The following is a 21,328-nucleotide window of genomic DNA, read 5'->3' as shown; positions in this document are numbered from 1 at the left end:
CTACGGAAACCTGAGCTCCATTAGCAAAATATAGATTTGAGCAGATACGGACCAAGCATCTGGCCTTTTAGAAATAAGATAAAATTGTGAGGAGGGAATTAGAGAAGATCCAAAGCCCATTTAAGTTGATAGGGAGGCTCTGTAACCTTCAGCAGGTTTTGGATCCCACTCTGAGAGAATAGAAGTTGTTTACCATAAAGGAAGAAATCATTGTCAGTTCATTAAGGCCTTGATTTTGTTTTTCTCTAAAATCTCTTATTTCTCTAACAGTAACTGGCTGTATTAAAGAAAATGAGTAGCAAGTGATACCGTCCATGGTGGAGAGGAGTGGATATTGTCCTCGCTAAGAAGGATGTGCCTAATCTTCTAACATACTCATCCCACCCCAAATGATGCTCATATTTTAATTAAACAATGTGCTGCTCTGTGTACTGATCTAGAGTTGGTAGCTTAATAAAAACAACTACTGCAAAAAAGTGTCTGTTTTGAAAATGTCTTTTCAAGTAATGGATGCTGATGTGCAGTGTTTTGGTTAGTTTGGTTTTGTGGGCTTCTCATTTATCAAGCAGATTTTTTTTTTCTTTTCAAAAACTCCTTGATGTTTTTGGTGGAGACTCTTTGTTAAAACACAAAAAATCAAAATCTGAGGAAGCATAGATTGGAAAGAATGAGAAACACCTTTCTTAGCCAGCTCTAGACAGACCTTTACAAAGCTTTAATTTAGTGAAGTGAGAACAGCTGATGCTGAACTGGTTGCTAAGAAGGTGTCATGTAGCATATTGGGTTATATAAACTCGTTGTTCGTGGCGATTACAAAGTAGCTTCTTATCTCTGGGGATATTTAACTCCCAAAATCTAATGCTTGAGGGCACAGCTACTAAATTAATGTTTATTGAAGTCTCCTGGGCAGTTTTACTGAGCTATGCTCAACCAGAAGAAATACCCAGGTCCTAGGCCACTGGTCATCGTATGTGATGGCTTCACAGCAGCCCACTCAGGCACCAGGAAAGCTATGAGAAACACAGTCTCCGTTTCTACCAAGACATGGGCACCACCAGTGAGAGTTCCAGCAAGCATAGTCTACCAGGTGGTCTCGATCTAAAGCACAGTTTGCCATTTGGGTAGTCCAGTTCTAGGTGGCAGAGCAATTTTTTTTTCTCTATCAGAAATGAAGATACAGAAGAATAGCTGCAGTACTACTTCAGCTCTTCTGGATAACTGAACGTGGTAAAGCTGTCTGCCACCATTCACAAATAGCACCTACATAGAGCTTAAAATCAGTACCTAGCATCCTTCCACCAGGTGTGGAGCTACCACACCCATATACTCCCTGCATGGGAGAGCGTATCTGGGGTAAGAAACCTACTTAGGGCTCTCAGGTGCTTCTGGTTTGCTTCTAGGTACTCTTGGGCAGGTGTTGACCTTGCTAAAACCAACCAGGAAGAGTAAAGCAGTTGAGTGATGTGACTATTTCCTGGTTAAGAGGTGAGTGGAGTGGTTTGCTCCTGTTCATCTGGAGGTCCTTGGGCTGAGAAACACCTGTGTTTTCTGTGGGGTTTGTGCTACCAAAGAGGGAAGGACCATGGAAAACCACCACTTGCTTGTTGGAGCTTGCACTGGTGGATGGAGAAGTGAGGAGATTTCCTGGAATAACACTCCTACAGTACAGCACTAACAAGTCAGTGAAATATCTAACTTCTCTGTAAGTAGTCATCCACTTTGCATTCATCCTTATTGCATGCAACAGGCCCCAGCATACGGATGTTGCCACAATGCAGGTGTACATGTGGAGCATCTCCAAGGACAGTTACAGACAGGTAATCCTTCTCTGCTATGCTGTTTTTTCAAGCTGTTGCTATGTTGGTTTTTCCCTTTCTAAAACTGTCCTTTCATCACATAGGGTGCTTGCAAGCAGTGATGTCATGGTTTCTACAGCTGTGGTTAATGAGCTGCCTAATGCTCCTGAGAAACATTAGTTAAAACTGAAGTTGATGATGCTGTATGTTTTGATGTAGACTCCAATTAACTTAATTGAATTGAGTGTAGCACTGAGGTTTAGGCAAGAATTGTCATTAACTGGGAGGGTAACTGACTTTTTGGACCTCGGTGTTAGAATTTTAATTTTATTACAATGATAAAATCACGTGCCATTTGAGGTGTCTCATCCAACCTACTCATCTTCCACATTCTTTCCTTGTATATTTTCTTAGAATGTGTTTTTGGGTGAAAGAAGCACTGCTGAAAAGAGTCTTAAAAAGAGATTACTCTTGGATTTTGGTCTGATTTTTTTAGTTGCTAAGACTTAATTTAAAAAAAAAACAACCTAAAAATACTAGTAGGATTAATTTCTTTTTGAACTAGAGTATAAATAGAGACAGTGACAAACACAAATGCTAAATGACTTTGGCTGAATTGATATGCCACACCCTATGTGCCTAGTTTTAAAGATGATGATGGCTTTCCTTGCCATCAGTTTTATACCTGGTTTTCATGCATTTAGTAATTATTAATATAGACAGTAGGATACTACTAACAAGCTTTTGTAGCATCATGTTTAAACAGCTAGATGGGGATAAAGAAATGGGAAAAAAAAAAATGTTGTTGAATAAGGAGTATAAACAATTTTATTTTGGAAGGGCTCCCATAAGTGTAAGTACTGCTACAGTGAACCAGACAGAAGATCTGTGTAGGCCAACGCTGTTTTGCTACGAGCTGGCTGAACAAATAATCTTTTTTCTGGTATATTTCCCCAACTTGCAAACATTGATGATTTAAGAACTATTGTTTCTTCATTATGCACTGATGGCTTTATCCTCTATGCATTTACCTAATTTTTCTCTGAACCTCTTTTCATGCTCCTGGCCTTCATAGCCTTCTGTGGCAGTAAGTCCCAGAATTTAACTATTTGTGTGGAAAAAGTACTTCCCTTCTTTTACTTCTAAGATTGCTGCTGAATAATTTCATCAGGTGCCTCTTAGATAGTTTTGTGAGAAGCAAAGACCATCACCTACTTGCTGCAATAGCCACCATTTTTAGGCACAATTACTCTTGAATATTATTTAAAATTCCTGCTTTATTAAAGAAAACTTCTTGTTTGATGCATCTCTGATGAGTAATTTTATAAGACTTAGTTTTACCTGTCTTACATGCTTAAAGTCAAATTACAACCACACAGTTTTTCAATTAAGTTCTGCCTGGTTTGTCCCCAAAAACTTTGTTGTTATTTTACTCAGTTTTCCCTTGATGCTGTGCTCTTCTACTTTACGTCTTTTTTGAAACTTATTTTTATATTAATGTTTCACACCGTGAAAAATAGGACAATTTTGTAATGGAGATGTCATTTGCCTTAGGACACTATGTAACCCTGAGAGGACTGACTCGGTAAGGCTGAAGGTTAAACTATTGTAGGTCATAGTAGCAAATAAGCTAGTTCCCAGCGCTTTACCTTTGGGGTGGGAGGGAATCTATGAAAAATAATGAAACTTAGGTTTTGCACTTAGGTAAAATAGCTTCCTCTATGTAAATTATTCCACTTGTTTCTTGAGCTGCACCATAAATGGTATTGAATGAACATGTATTTTCAGCCTGATACTTCTGTGGGGCAGCAATGCATTCAGGGGGTACGTAGTGAGTTGTAGCTCAAACTGAGTGTTTTTTTCAAGAGCTCGTTTGGACCCGTTGTCACGTTGTACAGAGACTCGCATAACACTGCGGTGCCGGGTTTAAAGGTGAGCAAAGCTCTGCCTCTCTGAGCCTCCTTGGCTGGCTCTGCACAGCACTAGGGTGTCCCTCCACCTGCTCCAGCGCCATCTCCACAGGCGGCCGTGGCTGAAGTTAACCCACAGCCGATAGTTAGCATAGGTCATGCCAATCCCCTTTCCTCAGCTCCTTGCAACACGTGCGTACCAGGGAGCCCCAGGATGGGCCTGGGGGTGTGGGATGGCTCCTTGAGACCGCGAGGCATGGGGGCGGGGGAAAATGAGCATTCGGCAGCACTTGCCTTGTCACTGGTGCTTGAAAACCCTTGTCTGCACTTGTTTCAAAAATGATTCCTCCTGCTTACTTTATGCTATTCCTTACAACGTAAGGAAGGCAGAAATGAGCTTTAAAAATAAGTGATTTTGTGCTTTGAACTACTTTGCCTTTTCCTACATGGAGATATTCAGAAGGTCTTAAGGGCCCTAAGTGTATTGAAGTGGGAAATGGGAACTGGCTTTTCCAATGTCACAGTAGATGTTTGTGCTAGTGGGGGGGTGGGGACCAAAAGAAATAAATAGACGCCTAAACAAAACCCCAAAAAGTACTCAAAACCCAAATTACTTTAATGATAGCCAGCACTGTTTTCACAATTAATTCTTACTCCTTAATATGAAATAGTCAAAGCTTCATTAAGATACTTCTGTTAAAAGAAATGTGAACTTTTAGGAAATGCTCTTTGTAGAGATTCACATACAAAGAGTCTGCTCGCTGCTTTTACACCGTTTTGAAAAGATCTAAGTATAGAAATCCACTCACAACCCAGATTTCATTTTGCAGTTATCAGAGCCAGGGCAGGAGTGTTTGTAAACACCATAGTAAGTTGGTTTTCTCTGAGTATTAGCTAAAACCTATTTGGGTCAAGGGGGAATGGTTCTTTGGTTTTTGCAAACTGTTGTTTTGCTATAACTGAAATGCATGCATCATCTGAGTTAGACTGGTAAATGAGGAAATGATAGAATTCCCATTGATAATGGGAAGAAGCTTTTTTTTTTTTTTTAACAAGACGGAGCACAACATGAAAGATACCTAAAACTGCTTAGGAAATTCTGACAGATCTACCCTATGGCCAAGAGAGGTTGGAAAGGCTAGGATACTTCCAGCTTGTTAGAGAGAGAAAGTGTCCTGATAGTCCAGTGCAAGAAAAAACTAGATGGAGTTCTGTGTGTCCTAGGCTCCTAATGAGGGTCTACTTATCTCTAGCTAAAGATAATCCCATCTCCTCCTGATTTAGCATGAGAGACCGGGTGATGGGAACTCATAATCTTCTACTTCTCAACCCTCCTGTCCTAGAGTTCAAGTACCCCCAATGCTTCTAAGTTCTCTGACGCTCTTCCAGCACGTCGCTCCCATTCTTTGAGCTCCTTCCCCATTCCCAAAGTGTTCCCACCCGGAGTTTTCTGTTTCTTCCCTCAGAACTATGACCTTTCATCACCATCTACCCCAAAGTCCCCTCAGACCTCCCAGCTCCCTTTCCTCACTTTAACCATTTTGTATTGTGGCCACCTGTGAATGGAATTGTTGGTAGCACTGTGCTTGGTGAGCTCTCCTAGTCTTTTCCTCTTTCTCCTGCAGTGATTATATCTGATGACTAGGTTTTCAAGTATTCACTTCCAGCTGTCTATAATGGGAGCTGTTACATGTTGAAATATTCCTATAAACTTAGTCCAAATAGGACCCTGTTGTAATGAACAAAGGCAAATAGCATGAGTTTTCTCCTAGTAGACAAGAGATTGTGAGTTTGGGTGTGTGTACTCATGAACATCTGGTAAAATGCAATTTGGTGATGAAAGCTTCCTTCACGTGGTCAAGTCTCGACAATATCACCCACTGTTTAGACTAAACTTTTATTTCACCAAGTGCTACACTTTTGCTTTCAGTGACCTTGTACATCAGTCAGAGGGCATGCCACACACACTGCTGTTTCCACTCTGAATAGGGAGTCTGAAGTTGAAAATTGCAGGTTGGAGACTCTACCACCCTGATGGTCTGTCCCCATTGTTGTGGTTAAGCTTGTTATTGTGGAATAATTATTGTTATGTCGACAAACCAAGCACTGGGCCAATGACCTCTGCAATATCAAGAGTGCTGTTTTCATGAGACTCATTTCAATAGATGTTTGCAAGTGACCTCAAACTGCAGCAAAGATACCCTGCTGTTCTTTTGTGTTTTACATGGTCTGCATAGCACACGTGTGATGCTGAAATAGATTCCTTCCACAATGATCTCCAAGAAGCATTGACTGTTGTGTGTTTTCTGATGTAGCCATAATGATGGGACCTAAACTGTTCTTCTCAAAGCTGTGTCATAATTGCGCTTTATTTCCCCTTGCCTTGTTTTATTTCAGGTATGTTAAAGAGGGAGAAGCGGGGGAAACACCATGCCATCTATACTCTTCTGTTTTAGTTATAACTGTTATCTTGAACTCTGGTACATGTAGAGTTATTACAGATGCAGGAAATCTAGGACAGGAGGATACTAGCATCCAGTGCTCTGTCTTTTGCATGTCTGTTTCTGATCGCTTGATGAACAGGAGCTTTTACAACCACACAATTTAGCTGTACAGCTGCACTCAAGTTAGCTGTACTACTCAATACATGCTGTTGGAATTTTATCCAAATGCATGGGAATAGGATGCAAATAACTGGCTCTTTCACAGATGGGTGGGAGATTATCACTGACTCTTAAAAATGCTTCAGAACTCTAAGAAAAGCTGCTAAGAAAAGGTGAAGGGCCAAGATATAACATAGAATCATAGAATGATTTGGGTTGGAAGGGACCGTGGGCAGGGACACCCTCCACTAGACCGCGTTGCCCAAAGCCTCATCCAGCCTGGCCTTGAACACTTCCAGGGATGGGGCATCCACAACCTCTCTGGGAAACCTATTCCAGTGCCTCACAACCCTCATAGTGAAGAATTTTTTCCTAGTATCTAATCTAAATCTACCCTCTTTTACCTTACCTTTTACCTGCCCTTGTAAACAGTCCCTCTCCAGCTTTCTTGTAGGCCCCTTCAGGTACTGTAAGGCTGCTATAAGGTTTCCCTGGAGCCTTCTCTTCTCCAGGCTGAACCACCCCAACTCTGATCATCTTTGTGGCCCTCCTCTGGACTTGATCCAACAGGTCCATGTCCTTCTTATGTTGGGGACCCCAGAACTGAACACAGTACTCCAGGTGCGGTCTCATGAGACATCTGATTCAAGGCTTCATAAGGGTTCCCGATGACAGGATTTGCAATGAAGTCTTTGATCTCAATGCAGACTTGTCACAGGACAGTGCCTTCTAGTATTCTGTAAGTCGTCTCTTTTGCTAGCAAGCACTTCTTGAGGATATGTAGGGACAGATGTCATGGCTGAACAGGGGAGCCTGCTGCTTTGGCTTTGAAAGACTGCATGCTCAGAGAGAGAGTGGGTACACCAGGCGTGACACTTTGTGACTTCTCTCTTACATGTCTATTATTTTTTACAAATAATTTTCTGAAATGTATTGCTAATGCAGCTATTGATAAAGTTCTGCAGGAAAGTTGAAAACGCGTCATTTAAATGAAAATAGGGCCTACTGCAGATGCAGTCAGTGACAATGAAGCTGTTTGGCTGCTGATGTGCTAAAATAAGAAATCCTGTGCCGTCTAAGTATGAAAGCAAGGATGTTTTGTTACTTCCAGTGTCATGTGTGAAAGGTATTTGAGGTGAATTTTTGCTTGTGTTATTCCTTTTGTTCCAGACCAGCAATCATCCACCGCAGAGCTAGAGATGGTAGCAGGAGAAAGAATGCATGGTTTGTTATATGGCAGCCCTTAATATATGTGCTTGTAGCAAGTTTGAAAGAGTCTGCCAAAACTCCCAAAGGCTGAAAGACTGAGATGGTATTTTTCCCTTGAGGTATCACAAGAAAATAGGACTGGAACAGTCATCCTCTTAACCACACTGGTAGGCTATTAAAACCGCAATGCAAAATTCTTTTGAGCTACTCTAGAGAAGTATTAAGAAAGTTTTGGGTTGTTTTTGTTTTGTTTCGTTTTTTATACATTAGCCTCTACCTATGCCACAGATCTTAAATTGGATTGGACCTGTAACAGTTGTTTACTTGTCTGGACTCTTTGTCCTTTCTCTGGCTTTCCCCACCTGTTTGCAGAGTGCACTCTCTCTTCCTTACTTGGACAGTCTCACTGAAAAGTGAAGCGTATCCTAAGCAGAAAATTTTTTAAATGTCATATCTTGAAAGAAAATTTGAAAATCACATTGAGTGCTATGTAAAGTCCTAAACCCCTTGTAATTTAGTAGTAACTTTTATCAGAAAGCTGATATTTAGCATATATAATGATTAGTACATGTTCTTAGCATATCTCAAAGGCTGGAATTTCATAGATCTTCAATAATTATTGCTTAGTTCTTGTCCAGCCAGTTGAACTTCTGCAAAATTAATTTATTTTGAAGTTGAAATGTTCTATTTGTATCCCTCCCACTCGCTTATACTTCAGTGCACTAAGGTAGACAGAGATATTATCTGTGCTGTGTCCAGAAATAAGTTTTCCAGTTGTCCAAATGCTGCTGAGCAGCAAATTAAGAACTGGAAGATATATAAATATGTGCATCTGTACCTATGCAGAACTTCTGTAATTGAAGAAGGCTGGATAAAAGGAGCTGAGCAGATGACAATCACTACCTTTTTCCAGTAGAGATCATTGCTTGGGGTTTCTTTTCTTCTTGCTGTTCACATCACAGCCACATCTTGTTTGCTATTTACTTCCAAGATGCTCTGGATAGCTGAAGTCCTCTTGAGACCATCATGTCTGAAATCAGATCAAGACAGTCCTCACTTGGCTGAAAATTCTCCTGTCTCCCTCAGATGTCTATGCACAGTGTGGAGGAAAGTCTGTTAGTTGCACAATGCCAACTTTTTCAAGGTGGATTCTGAGGATGCTCATATAGACACAGTGATTTCCAAGCTGTCCTCCACTGAAATCAGAAAGCTATGGCTTTGCACTCCTGAACTCTTACTAAAATTAAAAGCATCAGAAAGAAAAGGGAAAAGAGCCCAACCAAGAAAATCAAAATCTTTCTTCCCTCTTTTGCAGAGTTGTCATGACTCGATTGTAAATTAGAATTTTAGGACTTTAGAGGGGAATGGAGCATTTGGCTGCCTCATTGCATGCTAAATCAGAAATAGCATAACAGAGCATTTATTTTGCAAGGAGCAGAACGGGGACTACTGCCCAGAAAACTGCCAGTTTTCTCCTGCCTTTGCAGCCAAGCCCTTGGGCCCCTTTCATCTCAGACCCTGCTATAATTGTAACACCTGCTCTGGAGCTACACTGAGAGCTGGGCCGATAAAGGTAGCAGTTTGCAGACCTGAACAGGCTGGAGCGCCTTAGCTTTTTGGAAGGCCCTGCTTTCTCTGGCCTGGATCCAATACACCACTTAGACATCTGCTTAACTTTAAGCATGTGAGTATCCCCTTTGAAGTCCTATGTGTATTGTTTTGCTGGACCGAGGTCAATGAGCTCAGTACCTTGCAGGATTGAGCTCCTGAACGTCAGATTTGATTAAATGCTCCCCCTTTCTTCCCCCTCCCACCCCCCCTTGAAAGCCTGACCAGAGCTGAAACAGCCTCAGGAAAAAAAATGGGAGGTGTGGGGGGGGAAGCGCAGCTGGTGGGAAGTGAGCCTGGCTCAGCTGTGGTAGCTTGGTCTTGCAGATCTAACCAGAAGAAAAGCAGAGCAAAAAATCCAATTGGAGATGTAGTTAAAAATTAAACCATCTACACTTTTCCTAAGGGAGCTGCAGAATCTCAGCTAGAAGTGACTGCTTATCGATCACGCTGCCTCTTCCTCCTCCAACTCAAACGGGACGACCACCCGTTTTATCTAAGGGGTAACTGCTCCCCGTTAATTGTGCTCCCGCTTCTTTCTTCCTGCGACTCCCGAAATGCCCTCTCCGCAAGCGGAATGAACCCCGCTCGCTCTCTCTCCCAGTCTGCTCCTTGTCAATTCGCATCAGTCTAAGGTCAGGAAAGCTAACGGGGAACAAGGCGCTGCAGCATTTGAACTCAACCTTGCTTTCCCAAGGAACAAACTGACAATTAGTACAGGGATCAGCATCAAAAAAGAGCAACTCAGCGTGAAGCCTGTCTAATTAGTCATATGAACAGAGGGCTTCCCCTCCACTTCCTCGGGAACACATGCCTGTCAGATCTGATACAAAGAGACTTCTCTCCCTAACATAATACTGAAACTAGGTTGAGAACAGGTAGCCCTGGCTGAATCCTTGTTTAAGCAATGGGAGGCTTAGCCGCAACATCTAGTTGCGTGCCTGTATCCACAGTTGCAGCGTGCTTATGACCGTGTGCTTTGCAAGTGATTGCAGGATGCTTCACAGCAAAAAAAAAAAAAAAAAAAAAAAGGCAGCATTGATCTTGTTGCTAATCTTCTCTAGTTAATAACATTTCTTGTTTAGATGGAAAAATAAGCAAAGGGAAAAATTCAAGATGAAAGCTGAGTGAGTCTCCTAATCTCAGAGAATTGTCCTGGTTGGGAGACTTCATATGTCCAACTTTTCTCTTTTTTTTTTCTTTTTTCTCTCTTTTTTATTTGCTTTATGAACCAATACATGCATTTATCTCCTACAATCTGCAAGACAAAATAAGTAGCAGTAAAACTTTGATTACTGTTAATTTTGCTCTAGTATCTGGATAGTGGCTAACAGCTTGAGCTGAAATTAAGATCCTGTTGCATTTGCTCTGTGAATGAAGAAGACCAAAGATCATGCAGTCTAACAGCTTGTCTACACAGGGACACAGAAAAAATAAGCTAAATGAACTAAAAGTGTGTATTTTATGATTAGTTAAACTCCATTTAAATTCCTGAGTCAAACTCCTAATTCAGAGTTTAAAAGTCCTTTATCTGATTTTGTTGAATTTACTTTGGAAGTGAAGCAAATGAGATGAAATAGAAGATACTTTAAATTTGTCCTGGACCTTTTCTGATGTGGGCTACAGACTATATGTGGCATGCTAGCAATTCTGAATTTTCATTTTGTTCTTGAGCATAAGGGATGTTTTATACTGGCATGGCTTATTTCTGGAAGGAAAAAGGAATAAACTACTCCAACATAATGGGCTTTTGCATGAAGGTAAAGAAACATCTGTATGGGAGCTGCATGCATGCAATAAGTAAAGATTAAAAAAAACCACTGCCACCACTGCAACAGTTTTATCTGTGCATCTGCTGGGTCCTCATGATGGTGACGTGTTGCAACAAGTCCCTCGGCACTGGTTTCTGTACAGATCATAGCCTAGATTTTTTTTTTTTCTTTGGGGGGTGTGTGTTTGGTTTTGTGGTTTGGTTTTTTTTTTTTTAATTTTCTTTCATAGCCCAAGTGCTGTATGCCTTGGTTTCGTTGGCACGACTGTCCTGTCAGACAGAAACCCTCTGTCCCTTCTGCAGGGGCTGCCAAACAGCCGTGAGAGAAGCTTTGCTCCTGCAAGGTACCTCAGGCTGTTTGTTTCCAGCAGGAGACTGACAGCTGCATCTCCAGATGTGGATTCCTAGCATGGTGGGACAATGCCAGTACCAGTTCCAGCATCTGTATTGAGGTAGCTCCTTTGTTTGTATGCCAAAAGGAGCATAGATGTTTTCTATTTGATACAGCACCGGGTTGAGTCGCAGGAGACATGGACACTGCCTACTGTGGCATTTACCTTCTGGTTCTTCAGAGGACAAAGCTGAAACAATTTGTGTAGTTCTTCTTTTCCTACCTATCACGACAGTACAGTTATTTGCAAAGCTCTTGAGTTTTACCCCTGAAAAGTGCTATAAAAGGTCTTTTCATCACTATTTATTGTTATTACTGGGAATTGTAGCATGAGCTAAGCATGTGCTCACAAAGAGCACCCCTGTGCCTAAGCAGAAATGCATAGGAACTGAGACTCTGCAACTGTTTTGTTTCCTTACATACTAGAGAGAGGGGAAAAAGAATGATTTTTCTCTGCTATATACTGAGTGATACAGATGCAATGCCACGTGCTTGCCAGTGAAACTCTCTCTCTAGTATTCGGGTGAGCACTCTCCGCTTCCATCATGCAGATTCTTGATGTATTAATTAAACGAAATCAGATGCTTGGTGCTCTTAGCAGCCTGTGTTTGAATAGACACTTGGTGGCACACTTTCTCTGAAGAGTGCTGTGGAATAATGTAGCTGTTCTGCTAGAGACCCCTTTTTGTTATTTTTCCCTTGTCCTTGGCATGGTGTGTTCTTACCAGCTGCCAGGCTTGTGCTTTGGCTTTTGCAGCTTACCTGGGCAGCTGCTATTAAGAAACAAACAAAATGGTTCCCCACAGATCTCTCCTCAGTTCCCAAGAAGGAAATTCTACAGGTTTCGATAACCATTTGTGTGGTCGAAGCTCAGCTGAATTTAACTGTATACTGGGGGTCTGGAAACACAAAGTCCTTCTCTCATGGATTTCTTGGGTATCCCTTCCTAACTCCTGCATGGTTGCTTTCTAGAAGACACAATACTATTCAGTATTTGCATATACTCAACAAAACACCATCAGCTTTTGCATTAGCTAGTCCTGGTGATACACATTTCTGTTACACTTGCACATAAGGAAGAATCTCACTGTATTTAGGAAAAAAAAAGTATTTGTACAAGTAGTAAGAAGATAATATTTTATGATTTTTCCTCAGGCTAATATTCATGGGTTATGAATGGTATTTACCCTGCTGCCCTTGTTATATGAATACGTGCCTAATACTATTGCTCAACCATAAAGCTTAAATTTGCTTCCAGCAGAGTTCAGTGGCGTGAGCTGGCTAATACCAGCATCATCTCTTTGTGAATCTACATTAATGAGTCATTAAAAGAAGAATTGTGCATACATTGTCCCAAAACTTTACAATTTTACAAGGGTCTCTGTTGCCTTCCTGTGCTGGTTGAAGATGTTGATTGAAATGTGGAAAAAGTGTGTGGGTACCCAACATCTGTTCAACTTGTAGCTCTGATCATCTTTTCTACACGCTGCTTCTACTAGCTGGCACTTCAACAATGCAATGGACTGCACGAGATTGGGCACAGGACCCACTAATGAACCGGCACTAATGAACACTGCCAAAATCTACTGCTATTGGAGCACAAACGTAGAGAAATGGCCACGGTGTCAAGTCTTTCATATATTTAGCCATGGACAAGAACTTGGGGGGTGGAGAGAACAGTGGGACAGTAGTATGTTACATGTCAAAGGTGAATGTCATATGATGATGAATTGGTAACTGGTTCCCTGGTGCTTTTTCTGCAGTTCCCCCAGCCCTGCAAGCAGAACTTTAAACAAACAGGCTAGTTGTCCAAAGCCGTATTTGCTTTTCTGCTCACTGTCCTTACTCGGTGTATTACAGCATTTGCTGCTTCACAAAGCTCTGAGGACTTCTGTGAGGAGAAAAAGAAAGCACAGATTTGGTTCCCAAATGCTCTAAAGCTCTGTTTGAAACCAGAGATTGAGTCGAGCCTTCCCATCATTCACATGGGAAGGTTTCAGATGATATAATAGTGTCTTTTTCATCCTTTACAGCTCTGGTTCAGGTCTGTTAGCCATTTCAGCAGTGTCCCTCTGAGGGAACGCTAGCGATGCTGCTGACTCACAAAAGGCTCCACTTCCTTGACACATCGCAGTGACTGCAAAGAAAGCCTTTCTCCATGTGAGCCATGCTTCAGCTCAGCCTGGTTCTCATTATGTTCCTCTCAGTACCATTATACTTCTTGCATAGACACAGTACCCACCCAACTGGGGTCACGTCTGCTGCTAACAATCTGCTGACATATTAGATAACTTATATGCGTTTCTTCACTGCTGCCAAGGGCAAAATATTCCCATTTCTACAGTATTTCATTTTTTTTTTTTAACCAGATGCTAGTCAAGCTGCAAAAAGCAGGGAAAGTTTGTGAAGTACTGTGATCTTACCTTATTAATGCTGCCTGTTTTTCTCCCTGGAAGTGTAGGATATGAAAAAACAGGGAAGTAGCAGTCGGGATTTTTCCTCTTGGCCTGCCCGAGGGGGTCTTTTGCTTTTTGCTACTTCCTACCCTCACCTGACTTGGACACTATGCAATTTTATTTTGATATCTCTTTTAATTGAGGAAGGTCTAGTGTAATGAGTCACCTGCAGGACCTTCATCTTCGACATTGAACACACGGATGGTTTGCAAGACACTTTAATGTCTCTTCCAGAGTTTTTTGACCCCAAAGCACTGTCTTTGTTTATATAACACAAAACAGATACTCTTCCTTGTTGTGATATTACCATGAGGGAAACTATGCTTGTCGCCTGTTTCTTAAAACTGGCTTCCTTAAGGAAACAAGGCTGAAAGAATTCTGTCTGTCTGTCCATCCCACCCCTCCTCCAACAAAACTTCTGAACTACTTGGCCAATTTCACTTAATATCATTGACATCCTGTCCTTATTTTTAGATGTATACTTGTTTTGTGAATATAGATTGGCTAATACAGAAGGCAGATGGTTCTCTTTATGCCTCCATTGATGGAAGACTTATAGCATGATTTGGTTCTATTTCTTGTTAGGTAATTATTGACAGAGCAAACTTTATCACAAGACATAAATTCACAGGTGACCAGCCTTCATAGATTCTGCTACTTAATGCAAAGTATTTCTTTTTTTATGTCTCCTTTGATACATGCTCTTGAGAAATTGTACCCAAAATGTGCACATACTGCACACTCCATCGCATCATAGAGGAATGACCGGGTCTTCAGTAAACCCAGTACGGGGTATATATATTAGTAGGCTTGTTCCTCAAGCCTAGAAAGTGAGTCTGGATTCCCAACACAATTTTCTGAGATCCGATGTGTTCTTCATTGCTTTGATTACACAGGTCTATGCAATTGTTTCATTTGTCATAAACTTCTGCAAAAAAAACCCCCAAAACCCAAACAAAAAACCCCCCAACAAACCTAGAAGGGGTAAAATTAACTTCAGCTGTGTTGCATGTACTATTATCTCATATACAATAGTTTAAACCTCTTCCAGTCCCTGGTACTTGAATAGCTAAACAAGCTTGTTAGGAGATTCACCATATGCTTTCAAACAGGACCACACCTAGACACGTCTAAAGCTATTTGGTATCAGTGTGGCACATTAATATAAAGTCTGCTGAACAGATAGTAAATGTGGTTTTTGTCTCTCTTCTGAAGAAGGGAACCCAGCTTTTGTAAAATCTGGGTTCCATATGCAGAGCCAGCTATGAAGTCTTTCCTTTCACAGGAAAAGCCTGCACCAGTGTCCTCAAGTTTCATCGGCTCTGTAATGTCTCTCATGTCCCTTCCTCCCCCTCAGGAGATTCAAAGTACCAGTGCTTTGGTCAGGCCTGCCTCTTATTTACTACAGACAGATAATGATAAGTAGGTTTCACGTCCCCACTACCTGTTAATAAACAGAGGCTCCGGGATAAAAGCGATGGGCATGTTGCAAGGACCTAGATAAAGAGCCTAGCGAGGAACCGCAGCTTCTGGTGTCAGTCGTATGAGTCAATGAAGAAAACGTGACCAGGCTGTGGACAGCCTATTAGTATAATTCATTCTTAGTCTGGCTGCGAAAGAGTTTGTGGCAATCCTTCCCCCTTGATTTACGGCTCTGAGGAGAGGTTATTTTAAGATACAGTTCGGGAATATGGTTAACTGCTGAAATGACCCCGTCTTTGCCAGATCATGTATGGTGTGTTTCCTGTGGATCGCTGAGCTAAGTTCACTAGTAACTCCAGGTGTTAGCGAAGCTCCAGCTCAACAGTGGCTTAAGAATATAAAATGGTGACACACTGCAAGAAGAACGTTGCAGAATGATCACTGTTTGTTAACCCCTCTGGATCTGGGGCTCAATGTGACGGTGTTTCAGCTTTATCTCAAAGCTTACTTGCTGGCATTTCACAGCAGAAATTGCTTTTCTTTAAAAAAATTGAAAAGTAAAATGAGAACCAAAGAGTTACAGATGTCAAGGACTGTAGGCTGCCAGTGATGGCTGTGAGATAGCATGCAGATGACCTAAGTAGTGCTTAAATAAACTGAAAATTATTTTGTTTAAAAACAGACAGGAAAGAGAAAAGATGGTTTTCAAAAGGGCTATAACCCTTCCTTTCTTTCTCTGCCTGTACGACCTCCCCTCTCTACCGCTGTAGCCCTTGCAGTTCTCATTTATGTGCTTCAGATGCAGTCAAAAGTTGGTTCTTTTTGGTTCTCGGTTTTCTGTGAAACCTTTCTCATTCCCGTAACAGTTGGTTCTCCAGCGTGATGCAGCTTTAAGAACACACACTTCTGTCAACAGAGAAAAAACGCGAACATGGTGACAGGGATACATTAGAAATCCCACTCTCTGTGCAGTGTCTGCTTCTCCAGCTCCCATCACTGCCATCTGCACCACTGCTGGTGGGACAAATGCATACTGCTCCTGTAAGTCCACCATCATCGTCACTGAAAGCACTAAAACCCATAACAGAGACAAATTTTCAGGAGAAAGAACGCGGTCCAGAGACAGACAAGAAATACCAAGGTTAAAATGTTATTCAAAACTGTATATACTCAGGTTTTAGTGGAGATCATCAGCGAAATAAGGGTGACCATTGTGTTGTGCTTGTGACTGCAGTCTGTACCCATTCGGTTTTCCAGTGCTTAGGTCACACATTAGAGAGGAATCAGTCACTGTAGATTAGAACATGTCATCCATTTTAGTGACAGCAGAACTAAGTAATACTCCCTTTCCTGCAGGAGTCGGTGGCTTCTCTAAAGACATTTCCAAATTCAATTGCTGCTGGGTTAATTCCTCTTCTCTTATATCATACTGCAAACTGGACAGCTGCCTCAGCTGGTGTCTGAATCTTCAATAGAGAAGAGGTCAGCAAAACTATTTTTCAACATTTAGCAGAAATCTACTGAAACTGTCAATTTTAGAAAGCTGATGGCAAGTTGTTTGACAGATGCCAAGTGGTAAGAGCCCAAATATACTATTGGGAATGTTTATTTGTGGGCATAATCTCCCCTGTCAAACTGAAGAAAAGGATGCCACACAAGTTGCAGATATTAAGTGACAGATTTCATACGGCCTTTCTTTTGCTGAAAACGCAAGTGCATGTTAAACGTAGAAGTGCTCTTCCCAATCCCTAGGAACACATGAATACAAAAGGCTCACAACCCTTTGCAGATCAAACTTAGGAAAGAAAGGGTTCAAATATTGGTTGCTTTGATAACAAAAATATTTAAATAGATCTCTGAAATTTGACCTAATTGAATATGATAGTTAGTGACTAGCAACGCCAGCTTTAAGAATAGATTCTATCTTCTCCTTTGTGAAAGCTCAGGCAGAGTCTACAAATCAAGCTGTCTTCCAAATGCCCTGTTTTATAAGCAATACTAATACCTGCTTTCTGTATGGTGCTTTTAATCAGCTAACTCCAAAGCCTCTTATACGGCAGGCTGGTATCGTTGCACTCATTTTTGGCCAAAGCAAAGCGCAGGAATATAGAGCAGTTGCAATTCTAAAGTCTGAGAATGGTAAATCCCGGTTTCACGTTGTAGTTACCATCGCGTATTGCTGGAGAGCAAACGTGGCATTGCCAAGGAAGGGTGGAGGCATCACCTGAGGTACAAAGCTGTCATTATGACTGTAAAAGTTTAGCTGTGCTTAAGCTACTCTTTTTTTTTTTTTTTTTTTTTTTTTTTACCCAGCAAGTATTTCCATCCCTGGGGCTTTAGCACCAAATCTTCTCTTTCTCTCAAACTTTTGGTCTTAATTTTCTTTCCATTACCAAGTGTCAGATATGTCTGTTTATTTTGCCAGCATTAACTTTGGTTTTCCTCTTTGTTTTTAATATAAAATACCTCTTTCAAAATACTCACGCAACTATGTCTAGGCTTTCCCCCCCACCCCGTTACAGCTTACCGTACACCGTTATCTTTCTTTTACAGTGCCAGCCTTGGTTTTACTATCCACTTAGTAAATCCATGTAACTTATTCTGGTAGGCTAAAGGGAATTTTCTTTTCGATTTGCATTTATTCTAGTCCTTTTTAGGATATCCACACTAACCACAGTAAAACATTTTAGTATTTTGTGCACTATGTAAAGGTAAATATCACTTTCTACAGGATCACTTACATCCAAGTGTTTCAAACGTGAGAGAAGACATTTGTCTTAGAAAGCACTGGCACTCGTAGCATTCCTGGTGCAAGAAAGAAAAATTTATTAAAATATTATTTCTTGTATTTACTTTGGCAGCTGTCTTTAAAATTGAAAGATGCACAACAAAGTTCTGTGCTCCATACTTGCTGAAGAATTTGTGTAAAAGGAAGAGGAATATAGACTTTGGTATATAAACCAGGAATATACTGTGGACTTTTAAAGAGAACCCACTTATTACAACTTGTGTGAGCTCTAAGCTCTTGTTCAAACCCTTAACTTGCCAAAAAGCAACAATGTAAAATACGGTTTTAACTTGAAATATATTATTCAAACGTATTTTAAATAATAATTTCCATTACTGGAAAATGTTTCAATTAATGGAAGAGATTTATTATTTGACAAACACTTTTTTTACCTTGACTCCACATACAGCTGGAATTACAACCTATGGCTTCTGGCTGATTTTGATCAATCTCTTTATCAAAAAAAAAAATCTCTTGAAGAGAAAAAAGAGAAAGTGTTTAACCTGTAATTTAAGAGGCTACCGTGGAGGCGAAGTCAGTCGCTGGTTTAACTGGGCTAGGCTTAGCCCCGATCTCAGCAGTGGGTAGGGGTGAAGACGAGGAAACTAATCAACTACCAGCGTAACTCAGGGCTACCCTTGCTACTAATAATCACCTGCTTTGTGGTGGGATTCGGCTGTGCTGGGTAATTATAGACATACAGAAAGGCCAATTCCAGCTCCGAAGACCTTGCAGCCTCATCAGAGGCAGGGGAGGGCCAGCGGTGGAGGGTCGGGTACGACGTCTTCCTCCCCTGATGGTCGCCTTGCACAAGAGGAATCTGTTCTGACCAGCAGTCTTTAAGAAGCTCCTCATTTACCTGCCTAATGCTGGGCCAAAAGGGCACGCTGGACTGCTAATGTAGTTCAATCCCCGTGTAACAAAGAATCATCAAAATAAAAGCCTAGGAACGGTGATTCCTCTGCTGCAGAAAAAATAAGGTGCATGATAGACAGTAAGCAGTCTCTTTTTTTTTTTTTTTTTTGGTGGAAAGGAGCTGGTTTTACACCTTTATACTTCCCATTGTTTTTATCCTTAAAATATCCGATTTACATTTGCATTTATAAGCCATATCTAGGATTATATTTATTATATACTCAACATGCACAGCAAGATATTATTCTATCAGTTGAGTTTGGTTCATCTGTGTTTCACAGTAACAGCAGTCACAATTGTGTTAAATTTTGTAAACCTTTCCAGTATCTCAAAAAAACCCAACCCAGCTTTGTATCCTGTAAGAATGCTTGAGGCTAACACATTATTTGCTCTCATTTAGCCATATTTTAAATTAACAGATTCAGGCACTGCGAGATTATAAATTTTCTTCATTAAAAAAACCCCTACACATTCATTTATATTAAATACGAACAGTTATAATTTCATGTCTGTCACAGGGAAATGTTAATTTCTATGTCACCCGGAAGCCTAATTGATTTGTATTTTCATTACGACAATCATTTTTGCTGACAGCTTTAAGAACGACCATGAGTATTCTACTACAGTCAACAAGTTATGCTCTAAAACCAGCCTAAAAATCCCCGGGAGGCTTGGTAAAGTTGAACCAAAGTATTGGTTCAAGTTCTTCTCTGATCCACGCGAAATGAACTGTTAACTTTAAAGGGGCCAGATTTTCACCTCTGATCACCTGAAAGCTGATGGCAACCTACCCGGCTTTTAGCCACGTTTTATGGTGCAAATTCCAGGTCGATTGGTTTCCTCGCTTTGATATAAATAATGGAAGCAAGCTGACCGCTTCTGCAAACCCGCACGGGCAGGGCAGGAAGCACTCAGCTCGTACGGTTGTCTTCACGCCGCTGAAATGAAAACCCTTTCGGTGCCGGCCTTCCAGCAAAGCGTGTGCCGAGAATTACACAAACTTGTGAATTGTTTTCCCCCAATGTTATTTATGACCACGTTATTTCAAATAAGCTTAGTTTCCCCCTACAAGCTTAGCTGTTGCCAGATAAATCAGCGGTATGTTATGAGTACTGAAATATGTTTTCCAAGCCCTAATCCTGAATACTTTCGAAATTGCAGGCTTAAAAAAAAAAAAAGTAAAAAATTCCTTTTCATGCCAGAACACTCCAAATCCTGTTCCCCATACTGTTAAAATAAGCAAAAGCGATGCCTTTCACCACGCCACGGTGTGGGAATGCTTCTCCCTCCGTCCTTACAGTGTGGAAATAAGCCAGAAATATCTGGCAGCCCCGTCTGCGGTGCCTGATGGGTCCGGCAGCGCAGCCCTATCTGTGTGTGCTAGGTTTCTGCAATCGTGGCTGTAAGGTTTCAGACAGCAGAAGGCTGCTAGAGCAGTTTCTTGGTGACAGCAGTGCTGCTCCCAGACCGTATAACACGCTTTATTACAAGCTGCTCTGTATGATCTGGGACAGTTGTAAATCACGACGCTTCTTCTCACTTTCTGAGCTCGCTAGGCCAGAAATGAAATTGTCTTTGTTCTACGTTCACATTGTATCTCTTTGTTTTCTAATTTTTTTTTTTTTGAAACCTATCATTTTCCTTTACATCTACCAGGAGACATGTGGGACACAAAACATAGATGCATCACTGAGCAAAAATGGAAAAGCATCCACTACTGAAGTTTTTGGAAAATGGCTGATAAGTCTTTTTTTAATTCTTTCTACCACTGGCCCTCAAAGCAAAACTCGTTGTCTTTGGGTGTATTCCTGCTGCTGTACGTTCACAGAGGGAAAATATGCAGAGGTCAGCAGTTTCAAAGGCAGTCTCTAATTTTAGGTTCTTAGCTTTGGGTATTTTGGGACAAAGCTTTGGACACAACAAAAGAAGTGTCAAGGAACTATAAATCTAGATGAAGTAACTAACACCGAAGACATCTCGAACCGGAGACCCAAAACCAGAGACTTTTCTATTTAAAAAAAAAAAAAAAAGTTTTAGCATTTGCCAGAAAGTGTTTTTTCTTAGTTCTTGAGGTTTCTATCCTTCCCCACGCTTCCCGTTATTCCTATTTTCATATCACCATTACAGGCAACTCTAGAATTCTCCGACCAATCCAAGGCCTGCAAAAGTCGAGGGAAAAAATTGCCATTTATTTTAATGTGCACGTGATCATCTTAAGATTGAGTGCTGTGTAAAGTCTGATTTATTTTTTTTTTAACACAAAAAATGCTCCTTGAGACTTTTTTATCTAGTTGAATTTGTTCTAAATACTTTTAATTGGCAACGAGTTGTTTATTTATGTCTTTTAAATACACAATGTTCAAAAATGTTCAAATAGCAAATGAAAGACCTATTTAAATTCCAATTATGTAATAAAGCTCAGAAGTGCTGATTTATTAAATAATTCTTTGAAAATCAAA

This window comes from Balearica regulorum, chromosome 2 (assembly GCF_011004875.1).
Source record: "Balearica regulorum gibbericeps isolate bBalReg1 chromosome 2, bBalReg1.pri, whole genome shotgun sequence".
NCBI lineage: Eukaryota > Metazoa > Chordata > Aves > Gruiformes > Gruidae > Balearica > Balearica regulorum.
Note: the sequence above shows the minus strand (reverse complement) of the source record.